Here is an 18,760-nt window from a genome sequence, read left to right on the forward strand (position 1 = left end):
CGTTTAACTACTTTAAAGTAATCATCCTAAACATAGCTGCAGAAAAACATCACATCCCAGTTTCATGCAGACACGTAACGAGGTGGCCGAGTGGTTAAGGCGATGGACTGCTAATCCATTGTGCTCTGCACGCGTGGGTTCGAATCCCATCCTCGTCGATGGTTGTCTTTAGTGTTCGAGAGTGCCAGGCAAAGTTGTTTAAACCACTTTGCTTTAACGTACTTACCACCGCTTTAACGTTTAACCACTTTAAAGTAATCATCCTAAACATAGATGCAGAAAAACATCACATCCCAGTTTCATGCAGACGCGTGACGAGGTGGCTGAGTGGTTAAGGCGATGGACTGCTAATCCATTGTGCTCTGCACATCATGGCAACACATCATGGCATCCTCATTGTTTGATGTCTTTAGTGTTCGAGAGAGCCAGGCAAAGTTTTTTGAAGCACTTTGCTTTAATGTACCCCCATCTAGGCTAGCCCATTTTGCTCTACGGAGATCCTAGTAAAAAAAAGTCAACTGCAGGGATGCTGCTTGCATCATCCAACTGTTTACAACACATCATGGCAAGCTTTAACTGAATTACATTTTATTGATAACAGCAAAAAAGCTTGGGTTAATATCTGATAACATTCTGATTACAGGATCAATAAAACAACTTCTCTGGTGCTTGGACATGGGCGTAAGAAACTCCAAAGTACTACAGAGATTGGCTGAGAAGAGCCGAAACTTCTCCGTGTTCATGGATTCACAACCGTTTAAGAAACAGCAGACAACAGGAACAAAGGATTCTTTTCAACAAGTTGATAAGTCTCCAAAGAGACTGACAAAAATTGCCAAGGCTGACTGTATTTCAAGTCAACCTAGCGGGGTATTGGGTAAAGTTTTCAACCAGCAAAGATCACGCCTCGGATAAACCTCATAAGCTACGATATTGCCTCTGCGAAAGAATGCCCTAAAACATCACAACATCTTCGATGCACATATCTGGACATGGAACGACAGGATGGTATCAAGCTTTAAACTGCTATGCAATCAGCTTCTGGCACTGATGGCTTCATAGTGTGACTATGAAAGAGGCAAGGGAAATGCACAAAAAGATTTATTCATTGTCCTCTTCTCACTCAAAAAATTGCACTGCTTCGGTACATCTGGGAGCAGAGAATTATGGGTATTCTGGCAGCAAAGGGGCGGGATCATAATGCTCAGTCTCTAAGAACATATTTGAGTTCAGGATTGATTCAGCATGCCCTCTACGAGGTTGGGTAGGATAATGAAGAGTGCAAGGACACTGCAAACATTTTCTGAGGTAGGATCAATGCCAGCTATGCTATGTTTTTCTAGACTCAGGCTTTCTCTCTAGGTTCTTTCCAATAAAGTAAAATCAGCACACAAAAAAACATAAGCACATCTCCTTCCATCAACACAAATGTGAGTCTCCTAACCAAAATAATACATTGCTTCTTGCTGGTCAGTCTAAGGCTCGAATCTCTCATCACCTCAACATTTTTACAACACATTAAGGTAAACTTTTTCTCCGTTGTGTTAATGATAGTGGCTGCAAAGCACGAATTCTGTCATGGGACGGGACATGGGACCTTCAAACATGGGACGAGGTGGCCGAGTGGTTAAGCCGATGGACTGCTAATCCATTGTGCTTTACACGCGTGGGTTTGAATCCCATCCTCAACGATGGTTGTCTTTAGTGTTCGAGAGTGCCAGGCAAAGTTGTTTACAGCACTTTGCTTTAACGTGCTTTAACGTTTAACTACTTTAAAGTAATCATCCTAAACATAGCTGCAGAAAAACACCACATCCCAGTTTAATGCAGCCGCGTGACGAGGTGGCCGAGTGGTTAAGGCGATGGACTGCTAATCCATTGTGCTCTGCACGCGTGGGTTCGAATCCCATCCACGTCGTTTGATGTCTTTAGTGTTCGAGAGTGACAGGCAAAGTTTTTTGAAGCACTTTGCTTTAATGTACCTACCACCGCTTAAACGTTTAACCACTTTAAAGTAATCATCCTAAACATAGCTGCAGAAAAACACCAGAGCCCAGTTTTATGCAGACGTGAGACGAGGTGGCCGAGTGGTTAAGGCGATGGACTGCTAATCCATTGTGCTCTGCACGCGTGGCTTCGAATCCCATCCTCGTCGTTTGATGTCTTTAGTGTTCGAGAGTGCCAGGCAAAGTTGTTTGAAGCACTTTGCTTTAATGTACCTACCACAGCTTTAACGTTTAACCACTTTAAAGTAATCATCCTAAACATAGATGCAGAAAAACACAACATCCCAGTTTTATGCAGACGCGTTTCGAGGTGGCCAAGTGGTTAAGGATATTGACTGCAAATCCATTGTGCTCTGCACGCGTGAGTTCGAATCCCATCCTCATTGTTTAATGTCTTTAGTGTTCGAGAGAGCCAGGCAAAGTTTTTTGAAGCACTTTGCTTTAATGTACCCCCATTTAGGCTAGCCCATTTTGCTCTACGGAGATCCTAGTAAAAAAAAGTCAACTGCAGGGATGCTGCTTGCATCATCCAACTGTTTACAACACATCATGGCAAGCTTTAACTGAATTACATTTTATTGATAACAGCAAAAAAGCTTGGGTTAATATCTGATAACATTCTGATTACAGGATCAATAAAACAACTTCTCTGGTGCTTGGACATGGGCGTAAGAAACTCCAAAGTACTACTGAGATTGGCTGAGAAAAGCCCAAAATCTGAGAAGCCGAAACTTCTCCGTGTTCATGGATTCACAACCGTTTACGAAACAGCAGACAACAGGAACAAAGGATTCTTTTCAACAAGTTGAAAAGTCTCCTAAGAGACTGACAAAAATTGCCAAGGCTGACTGTATTTAAAGTCAACCTAGCGGGGTATTGGGTAAAGTTTTCAACCAGCAAAGATCACGCCTCGGATAAACCTCATAGGCTACGATATTGCCTCTGCGAAAGAATGCCCTAAAACATCACAACATCTTCGATGCACATATCTGGACATGGAACGACAGGATGGTATCAAGCTTTAAACTGCTATGCAATCAGCTTCTGGCACTGATGGCTTCATAGTGTGACTATGAAAGAGGCGAGGGAAATGCACAAAAAGATTTATTCATTGTCCTCTTCTCACTCAAAAAATTGCACTGCTTCGGTACATCTGGGAGCAGAGAATTATGGGTATTCTGGCAGCAAAGGGGCGGGGTCATAATGCTCAGTCTCTAAGAACATATTTGAGTTCAGGATTGATTCAGCATGCCCTCTACGAGGTTGGGTAGGATAATGAAGAGTGCAAGGACACTGCAAACATTTTATGAAGTAGGATCAATGCCAGCTATGCTATGTTTTTCTAGACTCAGGCTTTCTCTCTAGGTTCTTTCCAATAAAGTAAAATTAGCACACAAAAAAACATAAGCACATCTCCTTCCATCAACACAAATGTGAGTCTCCTAACCAAAATAATACATTGCTTCTTGCTGGTCAGTCTAAGGCTCGAATCTCTCATCACCTCAACATTTTTACAACACATTAAGGTAAACTTTTTCTCCATTGTGTTAATGATAGTGGCTGCAAAGCACGAATTCAGTCCCTTCAGACATGGGACAAGGTGGTCGAGTGGTTAAGCCGATGGACTGCTAATCCATTGTGCTCTGCACGCGGGGGTTCGAATCCCATCCTTGTCGATTGATTTTTTTAGTGTTCGAGAGTGCCAGGCAAAGTTGTTTGAAGCCCTTTGCTTTAATGTACCTACCAAGTGGTGGTAACGTTTAACCACTTTAAAGTAATCGTCCTAAACATAGCTGCAGAAAAACACCACATCCCAGTTTAATGCAGCCGCATGACGAGTTGGCCGAGTGGTTAAGGCGATGGACTGCTAATCCATTGTGCTCTGCACGCATGGGTTCGAAACCCATCCTCAACGATGGTTGTCTTTAGTGTTCGAGAGTGCCAGGCAAAGTTGTTTAAACCACTTTGCTTTAAAGAACTTACCACCGCTTTAACGTTTAACTACTTTAAAGTAATCATCCTAAACATAGCTGCAGAAAAACATCACATCCCAGTTTCATGCAGACACGTAACGAGGTGGCCGAGTGGTTAAGGCGATGGACTGCTAATCCATTGTGCTCTGCACGCGTGGGTTCGAATCCCATCCTCGTCGATGGTTGTCTTTAGTGTTCGAGAGTGCCAGGCAAAGTTGTTTAAACCACTTTGCTCTAACGTACTTACCACCGCTTTAACGTTTAACCACTTTAAAGTAATCATCCTAAACATAGATGCAGAAAAACATCACATCCCAGTTTCATGCAGACGCGTGACGAGGTGGCTGAGTGGTTAAGGCGATGGACTGCTAATCCATTGTGCTCTGCACATCATGGCAACACATCATGGCATCCTCATTGTTTGATGTCTTTAGTGTTCGAGAGAGCCAGGCAAAGTTTTTTGAAGCACTTTGCTTTAATGTACCCCCATCTAGGCTAGCCCATTTTGCTCTACGGAGATCCTAGTAAAAAAAAGTCAACTGCAGGGATGCTGCTTGCATCATCCAACTGTTTACAACACATCATGGCAAGCTTTAACTGAATTACATTTTATTGATAACAGCAAAAAAGCTTGGGTTAATATCTGATAACATTCTGATTACAGGATCAATAAAACAACTTCTCTGGTGCTTGGACATGGGCGTAAGAAACTCCAAAGTACTACAGAGATTGGCTGAGAAGAGCCGAAACTTCTCCGTGTTCATGGATTCACAACCGTTTAAGAAACAGCAGACAACAGGAACAAAGGATTCTTTTCAACAAGTTGATAAGTCTCCAAAGAGACTGACAAAAATTGCCAAGGCTGACTGTATTTCAAGTCAACCTAGCGGGGTATTGGGTAAAGTTTTCAACCAGCAAAGATCACGCCTCGGATAAACCTCATAAGCTACGATATTGCCTCTGCGAAAGAATGCCCTAAAACATCACAACATCTTCGATGCACATATCTGGACATGGAACGACAGGATGGTATCAAGCTTTAAACTGCTATGCAATCAGCTTCTGGCACTGATGGCTTCATAGTGTGACTATGAAAGAGGCAAGGGAAATGCACAAAAAGATTTATTCATTGTCCTCTTCTCACTCAAAAAATTGCACTGCTTCGGTACATCTGGGAGCAGAGAATTATGGGTATTCTGGCAGCAAAGGGGCGGGATCATAATGCTCAGTCTCTAAGAACATATTTGAGTTCAGGATTGATTCAGCATGCCCTCTACGAGGTTGGGTAGGATAATGAAGAGTGCAAGGACACTGCAAACATTTTCTGAGGTAGGATCAATGCCAGCTATGCTATGTTTTTCTAGACTCAGGCTTTCTCTCTAGGTTCTTTCCAATAAAGTAAAATCAGCACACAAAAAAACATAAGCACATCTCCTTCCATCAACACAAATGTGAGTCTCCTAACCAAAATAATACATTGCTTCTTGCTGGTCAGTCTAAGGCTCGAATCTCTCATCACCTCAACATTTTTACAACACATTAAGGTAAACTTTTTCTCCGTTGTGTTAATGATAGTGGCTGCAAAGCACGAATTCTGTCATGGGACGGGACATGGGACCTTCAAACATGGGACGAGGTGGCCGAGTGGTTAAGCCGATGGACTGCTAATCCATTGTGCTTTACACGCGTGGGTTTGAATCCCATCCTCAACGATGGTTGTCTTTAGTGTTCGAGAGTGCCAGGCAAAGTTGTTTACAGCACTTTGCTTTAACGTGCTTTAACGTTTAACTACTTTAAAGTAATCATCCTAAACATAGCTGCAGAAAAACACCACATCCCAGTTTAATGCAGCCGCGTGACGAGGTGGCCGAGTGGTTAAGGCGATGGACTGCTAATCCATTGTGCTCTGCACGCGTGGGTTCGAATCCCATCCACGTCGTTTGATGTCTTTAGTGTTCGAGAGTGCCAGGCAAAGTTTTTTGAAGCACTTTGCTTTAATGTACCTACCACCGCTTAAACGTTTAACCACTTTAAAGTAATCATCCTAAACATAGCTGCAGAAAAACACCAGAGCCCAGTTTTATGCAGACGTGAGACGAGGTGGCCGAGTGGTTAAGGCGATGGACTGCTAATCCATTGTGCTCTGCACGCGTGGCTTCGAATCCCATCCTCGTCGTTTGATGTCTTTAGTGTTCGAGAGTGCCAGGCAAAGTTGTTTGAAGCACTTTGCTTTAATGTACCTACCACAGCTTTAACGTTTAACCACTTTAAAGTAATCATCCTAAACATAGATGCAGAAAAACACAACATCCCAGTTTTATGCAGACGCGTTTCGAGGTGGCCAAGTGGTTAAGGATATTGACTGCAAATCCATTGTGCTCTGCACGCGTGAGTTCGAATCCCATCCTCATTGTTTAATGTCTTTAGTGTTCGAGAGAGCCAGGCAAAGTTTTTTGAAGCACTTTGCTTTAATGTACCCCCATTTAGGCTAGCCCATTTTGCTCTACGGAGATCCTAGTAAAAAAAAGTCAACTGCAGGGATGCTGCTTGCATCATCCAACTGTTTACAACACATCATGGCAAGCTTTAACTGAATTACATTTTATTGATAACAGCAAAAAAGCTTGGGTTAATATCTGATAACATTCTGATTACAGGATCAATAAAACAACTTCTCTGGTGCTTGGACATGGGCGTAAGAAACTCCAAAGTACTACTGAGATTGGCTGAGAAAAGCCCAAAATCTGAGAAGCCGAAACTTCTCCGTGTTCATGGATTCACAACCGTTTACGAAACAGCAGACAACAGGAACAAAGGATTCTTTTCAACAAGTTGAAAAGTCTCCTAAGAGACTGACAAAAATTGCCAAGGCTGACTGTATTTAAAGTCAACCTAGCGGGGTATTGGGTAAAGTTTTCAACCAGCAAAGATCACGCCTCGGATAAACCTCATAGGCTACGATATTGCCTCTGCGAAAGAATGCCCTAAAACATCACAACATCTTCGATGCACATATCTGGACATGGAACGACAGGATGGTATCAAGCTTTAAACTGCTATGCAATCAGCTTCTGGCACTGATGGCTTCATAGTGTGACTATGAAAGAGGCGAGGGAAATGCACAAAAAGATTTATTCATTGTCCTCTTCTCACTCAAAAAATTGCACTGCTTCGGTACATCTGGGAGCAGAGAATTATGGGTATTCTGGCAGCAAAGGGGCGGGGTCATAATGCTCAGTCTCTAAGAACATATTTGAGTTCAGGATTGATTCAGCATGCCCTCTACGAGGTTGGGTAGGATAATGAAGAGTGCAAGGACACTGCAAACATTTTATGAAGTAGGATCAATGCCAGCTATGCTATGTTTTTCTAGACTCAGGCTTTCTCTCTAGGTTCTTTCCAATAAAGTAAAATTAGCACACAAAAAAACATAAGCACATCTCCTTCCATCAACACAAATGTGAGTCTCCTAACCAAAATAATACATTGCTTCTTGCTGGTCAGTCTAAGGCTCGAATCTCTCATCACCTCAACATTTTTACAACACATTAAGGTAAACTTTTTCTCCATTGTGTTAATGATAGTGGCTGCAAAGCACGAATTCAGTCCCTTCAGACATGGGACAAGGTGGTCGAGTGGTTAAGCCGATGGACTGCTAATCCATTGTGCTCTGCACGCGGGGGTTCGAATCCCATCCTTGTCGATTGATTTTTTTAGTGTTCGAGAGTGCCAGGCAAAGTTGTTTGAAGCCCTTTGCTTTAATGTACCTACCAAGTGGTGGTAACGTTTAACCACTTTAAAGTAATCGTCCTAAACATAGCTGCAGAAAAACACCACATCCCAGTTTTATGCAGCCGCGTGACGAGTTGGCCGAGTGGTTAAGGAGATGGACTGCTAATCCATTGTGCTCTGCACGCATGGGTTCGAAACCCATCCTCAACGATGGTTGTCTTTAGTGTTCGAGAGTGCCAGGCAAAGTTGTTTAAACCACTTTGCTTTAAAGAACTTACCACCGCTTTAACGTTTAACTACTTTAAAGTAATCATCCTAAACATAGCTGCAGAAAAACACCAGAGCCCAGTTTCATGCAGACGTGTGACGAGGTGGCCGAGTGGTTAAGGCGATGGACTGCTAATCCATTGTGCTCTGCACGCGTGGGTTCGAATCCCATCCTCGTCGATGGTTGTCTTTAGTGTTCGAGAGTGCCAGGCAAAGTTGTTTAAAGCACTTTGCTTAAACGTACTTACCACCGCTTTAACGTTTAACCACTTTAAAGTAATCATCCTAAACATAGATGCAGAAAAACATCACATCCCAGTTTCATGCAGACGCGTGACGAGGTGGCTGAGTGGTTAAGGCGATGGACTGCTAATCCATTGTGCACTGCACGCGTGGGTTCGAACCCCATCCTCGTCGTTTGATGTCTTTAGTGTTCGAGAGTGCCAGGCAAAGTTGTTTGAAGCACTTTGCTTTAATGTACCTACCACCGCTTTAACGTTTAACCACTCTAACGTAATCATCCTAAACATAGCTGCAGAAAAAAAACCCATCCCATTTTAATTTAGCCGCGTGACGAGGTGGCCGAGTGGTTAAGGCGATGGACTGCTAATCCATTGTGCTCTGCACGCGTGGGTTCGAAACCCATCCTCAATGATGGTTGTCTTTAGTGTTCGAGAGTGCCAGGAAAAGTTGTTTAAAGCACTTTGCTTTAACGTACTTACCACTGCTTTAACGTTTAACTACTTTAAAGTAATCATCCTAAACATAGCTGCAGAAAAACACCAGAGCCAAAGTTCCTTGTAGACACATGACGAGGTGGCCGAGTGGTTAAGGCGATAGACTGCTAATCCATTGTGCTCTGCACGCGTGGGTTCGAATCCCATCCTCGTCGATGGTTGTCTTTAGTGTTCGAGAGTGCAAGGCAAAGTTGTTTAAAGCACTTTGCTTTAACATACTTACCACCGCTTTAATGTTTAACTACTTTAAAGTAATCATCCTAAACATAGCTGGAGAAAAACAGCAGAGCCCAGTTTCATGCAGACGTGAGACGAGGTGGCCGAGTGGTTAAGGCGATGGACTGCTAATCCATTGTGCTCTGCACGCGTGGGTTCGAATCCCATCCTCGTCATTTGATGTCTTTAGTGTTCGAGAGTGCCAGGCAAAGTTGTTTGAAGCACTTTGCTTTAATCTACCTACTACCGCTTTAACGTTTAACCACTTTAAAGTAATCATCCTAAACATAGATGCAGAAAAACACCACATCCCAGTTTCATGCAGATGCGTGACCAGGTGGCCGAGTGGTTAAGGCAATGGACTGCTAATCCATTGTGCTCTGCACGCGTGGGTTCGAATCCCATCCTCGTTGATTGATGTTTTTAGTGTTCGAGAGTGCCAGGCAAAGTTGTTTGAAGCACTTTGCTTTAATGTACCTACCACCGCTTTAAAGTAATCATCCTAAATATAGCTGCAGAAAAACACCAGAGCCCAGTTTCATGCAGACGTGTGACGAGGTGGCCGAGTGGTTAAGGCGATGGACTGCTAATCCATTGTGCTCTGCACGCGTGGGTTCGAATCCCATCCTCGTCGATGGTTGTCTTTAGTGTTCGAGAGTGCCAGGCAAAGTTGTTTAAAGCACTTTGCTTTAACGTACTTACCACCGCTTTAACGTTTAACCACTTTAAAGTAATCATCCTAAACATAGATGCAGAAAAACATCACATCCCAGTTTCATGCAGACGCGTGACGAGGTGGCTGAGTGGTTAAGGCGATGGACTGCTAATCCATTGTGCACTGCATGCGTGGGTTCGAATCCCATCCTCGTCGTTTGATGTCTTTAGTGTTCGAGAGTGCCAGGCAAAGTTGTTTGAAGCACTTTGCTTTAATGTACCTACCACCGCTTTAACGTTTAACCACTTTAACGTAATCATCCTAAACATAGCTGCAGAAAAAAAACCCATCCCATTTTAATTCAGCCGCGTGACGAGGTGGCCGAGTGGTTAAGGCGATGGACTGCTAATCCATTGTGCTCTGCACGCGTGGGTTCGAAACCCATCCTCAACGATGGTTGTCTTTAGTGTTCGAGAGTGCCAGGCAAAGTTGTTTAAAGCACTTTGCTTTAACGTACTTACCACCGCTTTAACGTTTAACTACTTTAAAGTAATCATCCTAAACATAGCTGCAGAAAAACACCAGAGCCAAAGTTCCTTGTAGACACATGACGAGGTGGCCGAGTGGTTAAGGCGATAGACTGCTAATCCATTGTGCTCTGCACGCGTGGGTTCGAATCCCATCCTCGTCAATGGTTGTCTTTAGTGTTCGAGAGTGCAAGGCAAAGTTGTTTAAAGCACTTTGCTTTAACGTACTTACCACCGCTTTAATGTTTAACTACTTTAAAGTAATCATCCTAAACATAGCTGCAGAAAAACAGCAGAGCCCAGTTTCATGCAGACATGAGACGAGGTGGCCGAGTGGTTAAGGCGATGGACTGCTAATCCATTGTGCTCTGCACGCGTGGGTTCGAATCCCATCCTCGTCGTTTGATGTCTTTAGTGTTCGAGAGTGCCAGGCAAAGTTGTTTGAAGCACTTTGCTTTAATGTACCTACTACCGCTTTAACGTTTAACCACTTTAAAGTAATCATCCTAAACATTGATGCAGAAAAACACCACATCCCAGTTTCATGCAGATGCGTGACCAGGTGGCCGAGTGGTTAAGGCAATGGACTTGTAAGGGTGGATCGCCTACAGTGGTTCTGACTGCAGGGTTGCCGAACGACTAAAGAAACGTTATCAGCGTGATGGTAGAAAACTGTACATTTCTTGTCTATAACCACCCACTGCAACTTATACCAACGACGGAAATAAGCGCAGTTACAATAGCAAAATATGTGGGAGAGCGTTGCTTTAATGTGACTATATTGTATTGCAATAGGGAGCACTTCAAAGTCAATACCAAACCAAAACTAGTTAGCAATTCATTTATAATTGAAAGAATTTAATGACAAAATCCGGTTATGGTTACACTTAAAATAGTTACAAAATAGATGAATGAGATGAGAAAACTTATACCATTAATCGTACCCAGCATGTATAGAATGTTACCTGAGAGATAAAGAGAGATAGAAAGATAGAAAGAGAGAGAGCAAAGAGAAGAGCCAGAGAAGGCCCTAGAAGAGACAGCCAGAGAAAAAGAGAGAGAAAAAAGAGAGACCTTCAGAGGAAGAAGACCTCGAGAAAAGAAAACCCCCGAGCAACAGTTGTAATCTTCTTTTATACATCCCTTGACCATGTGACTGAAACCCTGAGACATTCAAACTGACCAGTCAGACCAGACTTCCCCCACTGTACTACAGGTGTGGCACCATTTGGCCTACAGGCCCTAAACATCTCTTTGTCTTTAGGAATCCCAAACAGCCCCACTGATAAGAGAGAGGGGGGTGAAACACAGTAAAACAAATGTCTTTGTTCAAAGAAAAATATCAAATATCTTTGAATATTTTAGATTCTTTCAGTCCTCCCATGGCACCTTTGGCCACGCTCATAAAGTGTCCAGAGGTGACAAAGAACACAAAGACATTCTTCCAGTTGTGTGTAGATGTCATCTTCAGACTTGTCGTCCAGAAATGTTTCAAAAGCAGTTTGCCAGTTCGGTCTTTGTTCTCATTGCAGTCCTGCAAAGGGAAGGCTCCATCAAATGGTGTTGCATCCTTCTTTGATATGCAAAACGTCCATTGAATACCTCACACCTCGAGAGAACAGTCACTGAAGGTTAGAGCAAACGCTTGTCCCTCTTCCTGAGGACACAGGATGTAAACTTGTCCAGCAGGGATCCTGTGATTAAAAGAACATATAGCACAACAAAGAGCAAAAGCATACATGGCATTTGTCATTGGTCAGAAGTTTGATATGGTCAGATTCAAATGGTCTCTGGCAATAAGCCATTAAATCGATATACTTAATAAAGTGGTCAAGGTTGAGAATAAAAGAAGATCTCACAAGCTCTTACATTGTTTCTGGAAACATTAAAAATAAATTGCATTATAACAAAACAACAATCATTGCTGGTTTTAAACCCTTCTTTCTTGAAGAGTATCAACAAAGTATTCAGTGTAACCAAATACAGAGATTCAATTGAATGGATGTCCAAAAACATTGTTCCAAATCAAGTGGACAAAATTCAAATAATCAGATAAGTTCAAAATCAAAAACATTGTTGCAAGTCAAATGGACAAAATACAAATAATCAAATAAGTTTCAGAAATGTTTCAAATCAAATTCATTGTTACAATACAATTATAAAATAAATGTTTGCACTTAGGTAAGAATGAGAAATACTAACGTAAATTTTGATATTTAACTTGGTGAGACAAATAATTACTAACTGAATTAGTAAATCAAAGAAAAACAAAACAAACAATAACTGGAAGAAATTCACAGTTATAATACAGTCTAGATGTAAAGAATTTTTATGAGGCAGATGTAGATTTGACTTTGTGTGTGAAGATCAAATCTATGTGAATGCATTTAGCTGTGGCTATGTGTGAATCATGCCCCAAACATGGTGAGGAGGGGTTACAATTGTGATGTAAATTTGGTCCTGTTGAACAGGCAGCCAGCTGAGAATGTGAGTGAGGTGTGGTTGGCTCAACATATCCCCCACCAATGTTTGAGTTAAGGAGCATGATAAAGTGCAGAGTGACTGAATCCTGCTGTGATGAAAGCATTTTCATGGTTAATGCAATTGTAAATTACACTGTAGCCAAAATGGCAATTCTATGCTCCTGTACATGGTTTTACTTCAGCTATATGGAAAATAGCAGAGTTTTCCACTTAGGAGACAAACAAACTCAACATAGAAACACATGAAACTTAAAATTGCTTTACAATTCAAGTACTAAAGTTATTCCAATTTTCACAAGATACATGGTCTAGAATGCATAGCATCTACAACCTTTATCCTAAGTGTTTCATAGAACACTTACAGTAAAGCAATCATGTGTTTTAAAGAATAAACTTAACAAGTCTATGTGTATTTATTAACACAAACAACTATAATATGTGTTCAATGCGCACAATGCGTTAATACAATTACAAATTTGAAAATACAAACAGGATCATTGCAATTTGGATGTTTAACTATTAAACTCACTGCTGTTAGGCTGCTAGCCCACTAGCCAGTGAGGTCAATAGTTGAAGGCCTTGCATAAACAATGCAGTTAACTCACTGAGAGTTTTACCTGCAAATGAGCGATAATCTTTGCCCTTAGAAAGGAATTTCCTATCTTTCTGAAAGTAAGGTGGAGGTCGACCTCGGCCCAGTGACCAGCATTTTACCTCTGAATGGCCTATTTTCTGACAGGAACTGCAAAACCTGTTCTCTTTGCCATAGGTTTGTCTGCTATGTTCTCCTGGAGTTTGAGGATTTTTATGACTCTCTAATGCTTGAACACGAAGCGTACTGGTACATGACTCTGCGCTATTGCGGTGCTGCATCACCTTAAGAACTGAAATAGGCACACTTCCTTGAGTTGCACATGCATTTTCTGAACTAAACGTTTCAGATTCATTAGATTGAACATGCGTTTTAGTCCCATCGCTGTTAAGCGTTTTGGGATGCATGGACTTTTTAGCTATTAGCTTAGCCTTGAGATCTGCAATGGTCTCCTTGTGATTTTTACACTTCTCAGTCAGGGCTAACTGATCAGCTAGTAATTTATCTAGCTGTGCTTGAAGATATTGAATCTTTGCCTCAGACTTTTCTGCTTCAGCATTTTTAGAATCAATTGCTTTACATTTAGCCTCTAGACTTGATAATAGAAATGGTGTCACAACATTATGTAGCCTTTTACAACTTATGAAGTTTAAAGCCTCAATTATTTCACCATGTTTTGATTTCTTTTGGTGTTTGCCAATTATGTCCCACCAATTAAGCATTTCATCATCTGAACTGTTGATTCCAATATACTCTTTCTTAAGTTTGGACAAGGTAGGCTCAACTTTTTCGCTCCATATAGCAAACAATATCTCACTTTTATCAAAAATGTTCCCTTCCATCCCGAGGTGATATTCTGAATATTCTCGGATTGTACAGTAATGAGTGTATTGAAGCTGTTTAAAACCTTCTTCTTGGATGAAGTTCTGTTTCATACAATTCATAAACAATGAAAACAGACTTACCCAATCCTTAGTCAGAAGGCCAGCTTTAATCCAAACACAAGATCAATTGTGGAAAAATGTCCTCATTCTGATGAATTTCAGAAAATTCACTGCAAGGGATCCCGGGTTTCGGCACCATCTGTAAGGGTGGATCGCCTACAGTGGTTCTGACTGCAGGGTTGCCGAACGACTAAAGAAACGTTATCAGCGTGATGGTAGAAAACTGTACATTTCTTGTCTATAACCACCCACTGCAACTTATACCAACGACGGAAATAAGCGCAGTTACAATAGCAAAATATGTGGGAGAGCGTTGCTTTAATGTGACTATATTGTATTGCAATAGGGAGCACTTCAAAGTCAATACCAAACCAAAACTAGTTAGCAATTCATTTATAATTGAAAGAATTTAATGACAAAATCCGGTTATGGTTACACTTAAAATAGTTACAAAATAGATGAATGAGATGAGAAAACTTATACCATTAATCGTACCCAGCATGTATAGAATGTTACCTGAGAGATAAAGAGAGATAGAAAGATAGAAAGAGAGAGAGCAAAGAGAAGAGCCAGAGAAGGCCCTAGAAGAGACAGCCAGAGAAAAAGAGAGAGAAAAAAGAGAGACCTTCAGAGGAAGAAGACCTCGAGAAAAGAAAACCCCCGAGCAACAGTTGTAATCTTCTTTTATACATCCCTTGACCATGTGACTGAAACCCTGAGACATTCAAACTGACCAGTCAGACCAGACTTCCCCCACTGTACTACAGGTGTGGCACCATTTGGCCTACAGGCCCTAAACATCTCTTTGTCTTTAGGAATCCCAAACAGCCCCACTGATAAGAGAGAGGGGGGTGAAACACAGTAAAACAAATGTCTTTGTTCAAAGAAAAATATCAAATATCTTTGAATATTTTAGATTCTTTCAGACTGCTAATCCATTGTGCTCTGCACGCGTGGGTTCGAATCCCATCCTCGTTGATTGATGTTTTTAGTGTTCGAGAGTGCCAGGCAAAGTTGTTTGAAGCACTTTGCTTTAATGTACCGACCACCGCTTTAAAGTAATCATCCTAAATATAGCTGCAGAAAAACACCACATTCCAATTTCATGCAGACGTGTGACGAGGTGGCCGAGTGGTTAAGGCGATGGACTGCTAATCCATTGTGCTCTGCACGCGTGGGTTCGAATCCCATCCTCGTCGTTTGATGTCTTTAGTGTTCGAGAGTGCCAGGCAAAGTTGTTTGAAGCACTTTGCTTTAATGTACCTACCACTGCTTTAAAGTAATCATCCTAAATATAGCTGCAGAAAAACACCACATTCCAGTTTCATGCAGACACGTGACGAGGTGGCCGAGTGGTTAAGGAGACGGACTGCTAATCCATTGTGCTCTGCACGCGTGGGTTCGAATCCCATCCTCGTCGTTTGATGTCTTTAGTGTTCGAGAGTGCCAGGCAAAGTTGTTTGAAGCACTTTGCTTTAATGTACCTACTACAGCTTTAACGTTTAACCACTTTAAAGTAATCATCCTAAACATAGATGCAGAAAAACACCACATCCCAGTTTCATGCAGACGCGTGACCAGGTGGCCGAGTGGTTAAGGCGATGGACTGCTAATCCATTGTACTCTGCACGCGTGATCCTAGTAAAAAAAAGTCAACTGCAGGGATGCTGCTTGCATCATCCAACTGTTTACAACACATCATGGCAAGCTTTAACTGAATTACATTTTATTGATAACAGCAAAAAAGCTTGGGTTAATATCTGATAACATTCTGATTACAGGATCAATAAAACAACTTCTCTGGTGCTTGGACATGGGCGTAAGAAACTCCAAAGTACTACAGAGATTGGCTGAGAAAAGCCCAAAATCTGAGAAGCCGAAACTTCTCCGGGTTCATGGATTCACAACCATTTAGAAACAGCAGACAACAGGAACAAAGGATTCTTTTCAACAAGTTGATAAGTCTCCAAAGAGACTGACAAAAATTGCCAAGGCTGACTGTATTTCAAGTCAACCTAGCGGGGTATTGGGTAAAGTTTTCAACCAGCAAAGATCACGCCTCGGATAAACCTCATAGGCTACGATATTGCCTCTGCGAAAGAATGCCCTAAAACATCACAACATCTTCGATGCACATATCTGGACATGGAACGACAGGATGGTATCAAGCTTTAAACTGCTATGCAATCAGCTTCTGGCACTGATGGCTTCATAGTGTGACTATGAAAGAGGCGAGGGAAATGCACGAAAAGATTTATTCATTGTCCTCTTCTCACTCAAAAAATTGCACTGCTTCGGTACATCTGGGAGGAGAGAATTATGGGTATTCTGGCAGCAAAGGGGCGGGATCATAATGCTCAGTCTCTAAGAACATATTTGAGTTCAGGATTGATTCAGCATGCCCTCTACGAGGTTGGGTAGGATAATGAAGAGTGCAAGGACACTGCAAACATTTTCTGAGATAGGATCAATGCCAGCTATGCTATGTTTTTCTAGACTCAGGCTTTCTCTCTAGGTTCTTTCCAATAAAGTAAAATCAGCACACAAAAAAACATAAGCACATCTCCTTCCATCAACACAAATGTGAGTCTCCTAACCAAAATAATACATTGCTTCTTGCTGGTCAGTCTAAGGCTCGAATCTCTCATCACCTCAACATTTTTACAACACATTAAGGTAAACTTTTTCTCCGTTGTGTTAATGATAGTGGCTGCAAAGCACGAATTCTGTCCCTTCAGACATGGGATGAGGTGGCTGAGTGGTTAAGCCGATGGACTGCTAATCCATTGTGCTCTGCACGCGTGGGTTTGAATCCCATCCTCAACGATGGTTGTCTTTAGTGTTCGAGAGTGCCAGGCAAAGTTGTTTAAAGCACTTTGCTTTAACGTACTTACCACCGCTTTAACGTTTAACTACTTTAAAGTAATCATCCTAAACATAGATGCAGAAAAACATCACATCCCAGTTTCATGCAGACACGTGACGAGGTGGCCGAGTGGTTAAGGCGATGGACTGCTAATCCATTGTGCTCTGCACGCGTGGCTTCGAATCCCATCCTCGTCGTTTGATGTCTTTAGTGTTCGAGAGTGCCAGGCAAAGTTGTTTGAAGCACTTTGCTTTAATGTACCTACCACCGCTTTAACGTTTAACCACTTTAAAGTAATTATCCTAAACATAGATGCAGAAAAACACAACATCCCAGTTTTATGCAGACGCGTGACGAGGTGGCCAAGTGGTTAAGGATATTGACTGCAAATCCATTGTGCTCTGCACGCGTGAGTTCGAATCCCATCCTCATTGTTTAATGTCTTTAGTGTTCGAGAGAGCCAGGCAAAGTTTTTTGAAGCACTTTGCTTTAATGTACCCCCATTTAGGCTAGCCCATTTTGCTCTACGGAGATCCTAGTAAAAAAAAGTCAACTGCAGGGATGCTGCTTGCATCATCCAACTGTTTACAACACATCATGGCAAGCTTTAACTGAATTACATTTTATTGATAACAGCAAAAAAGCTTGGGTTAATATCTGATAACATTCTGATTACAGGATCAATAAAACAACTTCTCTGGTGCTTGGACATGGGCGTAAGAAACTCCAAAGTACTACAGAGATTGGCTGAGAAAAGCCCAAAATCTGAGAAGCCGAAACTTCTCCGTGTTCATGGATTCACAACCGTTTAAGAAACAGCAGACAACAGGAACAAAGGATTCTTTTCAACAAGTTCATAAGTCTCCAAAGAGACTGACAAAAATTGCCAAGGCTGACTGTATTTCAAGTCAACCTAGCGGGGTATTGGGTAAAGTTTTCAACCAGCAAAGATCACGCCTCGGATAAACCTCATAGGCTACGGTATTGCCTCTGCGAAAGAATGCCATAAAACATCACAACATCTTCGATGCACATATCTGGACATGGAACGACAGGATGGTATCAAGCTTTAAACTGCTATGCAATCAGCTTCTGGCACTGATGGCTTCATAGTGTGACTATGAAAGAGGCGAGGGAAATGCACAAAAAGATTTATTCATTGTCCTCTTCTCACTCAAAAAACTGCACTGCTTCGGTACATCTGGGAGCAGAGAATTATGGGTATTCTGGCAGCAAAGGGGCGGGATCATAATGCTCAGTCTCTAAGAACATATTTGAGTTCAGCATTGATTCAGCATGCCCTCTACGAGGTTGGGTAGGATAATGAAGAGTGCAAGGACACTGCAAACATTTTCTGAGGTAGGATCAATGCCAGCTATGCTATGTTTTTCTAGACTCAGGCTTTCTCTCTAGGTTCTTTCCAATAAAGTAAAATCAGCACACAAAAAAACATAAGCACATCTCCTTCCATCAACACAAATGTGAGTCTCCTAACCAAAATAATACATTGCTTCTTGCTGGTCAGTCTAAGGCTCGAATCTCTCATCACCTCAACATTTTTACAACACATTAAGGTAAACTTTTTCTCCGTTGTGTTAATGATAGTGGCTGCAAAGCACGAATTCTGTCCCTTCAGACATGGGACGAGGTGGCCGAGTGGTTAAGCCGATGGACTGCTAATCCATTGTGCTCTGCACGCGTGGGTTTGAATCCCATCCTCAACGATGGTTGTCTTTAGTGTTCGAGAGTGCCAGGCAAAGTT

At 41.9% G+C, this 18,760-nt stretch overlaps 15 non-coding genes across 15 annotated transcripts; 9 read left to right on the forward strand and 6 right to left on the reverse strand.

Moving 5' to 3' along the window:
• Positions 1–76: 76 nt before the first annotated feature.
• Positions 77–158, forward strand: trnas-gcu (transfer RNA serine (anticodon GCU)). Its single transcript has one exon. It is a non-coding gene; the product is annotated as a tRNA-Ser (tRNA).
• A 652-nt stretch (positions 159–810) lies between these two features.
• On the reverse strand, positions 811–951 carry LOC137058997 (U4 spliceosomal RNA). Its single transcript, XR_010900956.1, has one exon. It is a non-coding gene; the product is annotated as a U4 spliceosomal RNA (small nuclear RNA).
• Positions 952–2,819: 1,868 nt separating this feature from the next.
• Positions 2,820–2,960, reverse strand: LOC137058931 (U4 spliceosomal RNA). The gene has a single exon (XR_010900894.1). It is a non-coding gene; the product is annotated as a U4 spliceosomal RNA (small nuclear RNA).
• Positions 2,961–4,076: 1,116 nt separating this feature from the next.
• Positions 4,077–4,158, forward strand: trnas-gcu (transfer RNA serine (anticodon GCU)). Its single transcript has one exon. It is a non-coding gene; the product is annotated as a tRNA-Ser (tRNA).
• Positions 4,159–4,810: 652 nt separating this feature from the next.
• LOC137058998 (U4 spliceosomal RNA) lies at positions 4,811–4,951 on the reverse strand. Its single transcript, XR_010900957.1, has one exon. It is a non-coding gene; the product is annotated as a U4 spliceosomal RNA (small nuclear RNA).
• Positions 4,952–6,819: 1,868 nt separating this feature from the next.
• LOC137058932 (U4 spliceosomal RNA) lies at positions 6,820–6,960 on the reverse strand. The gene has a single exon (XR_010900895.1). It is a non-coding gene; the product is annotated as a U4 spliceosomal RNA (small nuclear RNA).
• A 1,116-nt stretch (positions 6,961–8,076) lies between these two features.
• trnas-gcu (transfer RNA serine (anticodon GCU)) lies at positions 8,077–8,158 on the forward strand. The gene has a single exon. It is a non-coding gene; the product is annotated as a tRNA-Ser (tRNA).
• A 155-nt stretch (positions 8,159–8,313) lies between these two features.
• Positions 8,314–8,395, forward strand: trnas-gcu (transfer RNA serine (anticodon GCU)). Its single transcript has one exon. It is a non-coding gene; the product is annotated as a tRNA-Ser (tRNA).
• Positions 8,396–9,025: 630 nt separating this feature from the next.
• Positions 9,026–9,107, forward strand: trnas-gcu (transfer RNA serine (anticodon GCU)). Its single transcript has one exon. It is a non-coding gene; the product is annotated as a tRNA-Ser (tRNA).
• A 376-nt stretch (positions 9,108–9,483) lies between these two features.
• trnas-gcu (transfer RNA serine (anticodon GCU)) lies at positions 9,484–9,565 on the forward strand. The gene has a single exon. It is a non-coding gene; the product is annotated as a tRNA-Ser (tRNA).
• Positions 9,566–10,195: 630 nt separating this feature from the next.
• Positions 10,196–10,277, forward strand: trnas-gcu (transfer RNA serine (anticodon GCU)). Its single transcript has one exon. It is a non-coding gene; the product is annotated as a tRNA-Ser (tRNA).
• Positions 10,278–10,432: 155 nt separating this feature from the next.
• trnas-gcu (transfer RNA serine (anticodon GCU)) lies at positions 10,433–10,514 on the forward strand. Its single transcript has one exon. It is a non-coding gene; the product is annotated as a tRNA-Ser (tRNA).
• A 4,735-nt stretch (positions 10,515–15,249) lies between these two features.
• Positions 15,250–15,331, forward strand: trnas-gcu (transfer RNA serine (anticodon GCU)). The gene has a single exon. It is a non-coding gene; the product is annotated as a tRNA-Ser (tRNA).
• A 764-nt stretch (positions 15,332–16,095) lies between these two features.
• On the reverse strand, positions 16,096–16,236 carry LOC137058939 (U4 spliceosomal RNA). The gene has a single exon (XR_010900902.1). It is a non-coding gene; the product is annotated as a U4 spliceosomal RNA (small nuclear RNA).
• Positions 16,237–17,859: 1,623 nt separating this feature from the next.
• LOC137059005 (U4 spliceosomal RNA) lies at positions 17,860–18,000 on the reverse strand. The gene has a single exon (XR_010900964.1). It is a non-coding gene; the product is annotated as a U4 spliceosomal RNA (small nuclear RNA).
• Positions 18,001–18,760: the final 760 nt, after the last annotated feature.

This window comes from Pseudorasbora parva, chromosome 22, assembly GCF_024679245.1.
Source record: "Pseudorasbora parva isolate DD20220531a chromosome 22, ASM2467924v1, whole genome shotgun sequence".
NCBI lineage: Eukaryota > Metazoa > Chordata > Actinopteri > Cypriniformes > Gobionidae > Pseudorasbora > Pseudorasbora parva.